The 5,000-nt window shown below is 35.5% G+C and overlaps 1 protein-coding gene across 1 annotated transcript in view; it reads left to right on the forward strand.

The window, feature by feature from the left end:
* Positions 1-5,000, forward strand: part of LOC115217920 (small conductance calcium-activated potassium channel protein 2-like) — a 196,857-nt gene that overhangs the window by 133,948 nt on the left and 57,909 nt on the right. The window lies entirely within an intron of this gene.

Raw genomic sequence — 5,000 nt, forward strand, 5'->3', positions numbered from 1 at the left:
TCTCTGATCATGAGCAGAAGTAGTGGGGGAGCATCATAGCCATGTGTTGAGAAGGATTCTTTGGGGTTTGAATAATTCACCTCTGGAAACAATGGGTGTTTCGTTCAACGTCCTTAAAACCTTATTCAGGGATCTTTTGAGTGGGGGGATGGGTACTCGATCTGAAAGAAATTCTAACTGGGCCCCACCTGCAAGGTCATGTGCTGTTTATCTTGATATGAGATCACCATGTCGCGCACATATGGTTGTGATACATGTGCCTGGTGTACCCTTATCAGACGGGTAGTCATGATGGGTATACTGGGCTTTGTATATTTTACCCCAGTGTCATTTTGATGGCATGCTCTGCTCGCTCACTCAATAATAATAATATAATAATAATAATAATAATAATAATAATCCTTTCTGCTATAGGCACAAAGCCTGAAATTTGGAGGGAGGGGACTAGTCAATTACAACGTCCCCAGTGTTTCACTGGTACTTAGTTTATTGACCCTGAGAGAATGAAAGGCAAAGTCAGCTCAGCGACATTTAAACTCAAAACAGAAAGGCAGATGAAATGTCGCTAAGCCCAGCATGCTTCATAATAATAATAATAATAATAATAATGCTTTCAAATTTTGGCACAAGACCAGCAATTTGAAGGGGGTGAGCGAGTCAATTACATCAACCCCAGTGATCAATGCTTATATGTATGTAAGAAATAACAGCAATAACGTTTAATAGATGTTGCTTACTGCAAGTTATGGATGATTCTTTTATGACTTCATTGCTCTCAGGCTTAGCTTAAGGTATTTTCATACCAAACATCACAAAATGTGTCTGAATAAACATTGCCGGACAGCAAATAGAGACTCAGGCATTGCTTGGAAAATAATTTTCATTTTTAACCTCGTGTATAATACGCACTAGGGATTTTGACCTTTAAATTGGGGGAAAAAATGCAGATTATACTCGAGGATTTACGGTATGTGCATGTGTGTTTGTATGTATATGTATATGCATGTATGTATGTATGTATCAAAGTGTGTGTCTTTGTGTTTCTACCCCACCACTGCCCGACAACTAGTGGTGATTTGTTTACAACCCCATGACTTAGCGATATGGCAATAAGAAACTGACAGAGTAAATACCAGGCTCAAAAATAGGTACTCGAGTTGATTTGTTCGACTAAACTCTTCAAGGCAGTGCCCCAGCATGGCCACAGTCTGATGACTGAAACAAGTAAAAGCTAAAACATAAACTATGTTGACAGATGACATAGAGACGTCTCCTCATTAGTCTGATATTTTATGATTGTGGTTTTTAGGAAAACGAGAGCAAAAGATCGTCAGCTATGAGACAGGAATAATTTTTGTATTTACTGGAATCATAACATAAGCTTCTGAGAGAAGTTGATCAAAATTGAATTTGTAAAGTTAGATAACAACATCACCATCATCACCATTATCATCATCATCATCATCATCATCTTTATCATCTTCAAAGTGGAATCGCAATTAATTTCATAAAGTTAGGAGACATCATAGCAATTAGGTCATGTCTGAAAATTAATTACACTTGTACAGGGTAAAAAAAAAAAATTAAAAAAAAAAAAAACAACCAGGAAAGTAAAATGATATGAATTTGTAGTGAAAGTTACCTTTCGCAGACGTGGAATGAAAGAGATATCAAAATACCTGAGACTATTGGAAATGACAGGTAAGATAGTATAGGATCAAATAATGAGGAAATATCACATACACACACACACACATATATATATATAAATGTATATGTATAGATATATATAGATATGAATGTATAGATATATATATATGTATAGATATATATACATGTGTATATACATACATATATATAAGTATGTATATGTGTGTGTATATATATATATATATGTATAGATACATATATATATAATGTGTGTGTATATATATATATATATATATATATATATATGTAGGCACAGGAGTGTCTGTGTGGTAAGTAGCTTGCTTACTAACTACATCATTCGGGGTTCATTACCACTGTGTGGCACTTTGGAAAAGTGTCTTCTACTATAGCCTCGAGCTGACCAAAGCCTTGTTAGTGGATTTGGTAGATGGAAACTGAAAGAAGCCCGTCGTTTATATGTATATATATATATATGTATGTGTGTTTATGTGTTTGTGTTTGTCCCCCAACACTGCTTGACAACCGATGGTGGTGTGTTTACATCCCCCTAACTTAGCAGTTCAGCAAAAGAGACTGATAGAATTAAGTACTAGGCTTACAAAGAATAAATCATAGGGTCAATTTTCTCGACTCAAGGTGGTACTCCAGCATGGCCATAGTCAAATGACTGAAATAAGTAAAAGAGTATGAATGATGCATTTAGAAACATACAGGAAAGGGGAGAGAGATGCTTTAAGTATGTGCGTGTATATATATATTTATGTAGGAGAAAAAAACGGATGTAATAATAAGGGGAAACTCGTGGTTTTCTCTGGTATGCCTTTAATTTAGTTAGATAACAAAGCATACCCATGAAAACCACAAGTTTTCCATTGTTGTTATATCCATTTTCTTCTATATAACCTAAACTACGGTTTACCAACTGAACCACCGGCTTCCATACAACCTTACAAAAGACTGTACCTACCCAGGTAATAACCAGGAGTGACTTTGGATTTAATTATCCCTTAGAGGTATTAAACCCTTGTAACTGAACCCATGCTAGCATGGAAAACGGACGCTAAACGATGATGATGATGATGTGATGATGATATATATATATATATATAGAGAGAGAGAGAGAGAAAGAGATATATTTAGAATTTGAAAGTTACACACATGCAGTGTCTTTGTGCGTGTGGTTGTGCTAAAGTACTTTATGACCCTGTTCACTTAATCATTTCTCAAATTGTGTGCAAGTGCAACCAGATGCACCAGTAAACATTTTTAAAAACATTTGATTTTGAAAAGCATTTTGAGGTCATTAATTTTTAAATTCAGTTCAGTCTGTCATTTTAAACTTCAATTCAATAAAAAAAAGTCTTAGTTTTAATTTTATAAATAATCTATCTTCTGCACATAGTTTATTTTCTGACCTTGACTCCTTGTGTATCATTATAAATCTGTGGCACCACAAATGTGTAGTCTTATCTATTAACTGTTTGTTTGATTTTTGAGGAATGGTAAATCTTAATTCATCTTCATCTTCTGCATTTTCTTTTGTTGAGGAGGAATTTCATTGTAATTAGAAAGAAATTATTTCTCCTTTTCACCTGTTTTAATTATTTTATGTTAGGTCTTCTTTCAAATGTTCTCTTTTTCTCATTTATCCATTTGTATTTTCACCAACCATTTGTAAATTGTTAACTGTAATTCGTAGTTCTTCATCATTGCATAATGACAGTGTGGTACTGTTAGGAGATAAGGTGTTGGAAATTATGTCTCTAAAACTAGAGATATCATATACCTTGAGTATTCTAAAATTGGGGTTTTTTCTTGTTCTTTGTGTTATTGCTGTTGATCTTCATTATTACCTGGCCCCAGGGCAGTGATCTGGCAGAATGATTAGCTACCATGCAAAATGCTTAGCAGCATTTCGTCCTTCTTTACATTCTAAGTTCAAATTCTGCTGAGGTTGACTTTGTATTTCATTCTTTCAGGGTCAATAAAATAAGTACTAGTTGAATACTGGGGTTGGTGTAATTTACTTACCCCCTCTTCCAAAATTGCTGGCCTTGTACCAAATTCTGAAACCATTATTAACCTACCCACGTGTTTTTCACTTAACCATTCCAGTTTTTCTGGACATTGAGCTCTGAAATGAATTCTACTTTAACAAATGCAGCACAGCTAGGCTTTCTCCTATATATAAGCCTTTGTCTAGGTGCTACACTGGACTAAGCACAGTTGTTGTGTCGTTAGGATTTGCAAATCTATTCTGATGCCTCCATCCCATGCCAGACCACATTTCAAACATCCTTTAAGACTGCTTTCATAATTCACTCATACAGCAATACAGACGTAGCAATTACCCAAAGATAAAGATATATATATATATATATATATAATATATATATATATATATATATGTATGTATGTATATATATATCTACACAGACACACAAACATAAACACACACATACACACACACACACACACACACAACACACACACACATATATATACATATATACGACGGGCTTCTTTCTACCAAATCCACTCACGAATCTTTGGTTGGCCCAAGGCTAAAGTAGAAGACACTTGCCCAAAGTGCAATGCAGTGGGACTGAACCCAGAACCATGTGGTTGGGAAACAAGGTTCTTACCACACAGCCACTCCTGCACCCATATGTGTAAATATATTTTTAAAAGTTTATGAAACAAACCATTTTTTGGCAGTTGCCTCATATGTGTGTTGGTAGAAGTACAGTTAATTGTACGAAGGCACCAAGCTGGCAGAAACGTTAGCACGCCGGGCGAAATGCTTAGCAGCATTTCATCTGCCGGTACATTCTGAGTTCAAATTCCGCCAAGGTCGACTTTGGTTTTCATCCTTTCGGTGTCAATAAATTAAGTACCAGTTACGCACTGGTGTCGATGTAATCGACTTAATCCCTTTGTCTGTCCTAGTTTGTCCCCTCTGTGTTTAGCCCCTTGTGGGTAATAAAGAAATAATAAGTACAGTCAATTATACTGACCCTAGTGGTTAACTAATTATTTTTCTCTATTCGCCCCTGAACATTAAAAAGCAATATCAACCTTGGCAGGATTTGAACTCAGAACATAAGGTAGAGAAACAAATGCCACAACCGAAATTATCCCTCGTTCTATTCATTCTGCCAATCCAGTGATGTTTCTTGGCAACGCTACCAATACAATAATGGCAGTCTTGTAATACATTAACAAAACCGTATTGCTTTGATGTCTCAGAGCAGAAGAATATGGTAATTAGTCACAGAACATTAGAGCAGCACCAGACATATTTATCACACGATAGATAACTAATCAAA

Source organism: Octopus sinensis, linkage group LG12, assembly GCF_006345805.1.
Source record: "Octopus sinensis linkage group LG12, ASM634580v1, whole genome shotgun sequence".
In the NCBI taxonomy this organism is placed as follows: domain Eukaryota; kingdom Metazoa; phylum Mollusca; class Cephalopoda; order Octopoda; family Octopodidae; genus Octopus; species Octopus sinensis.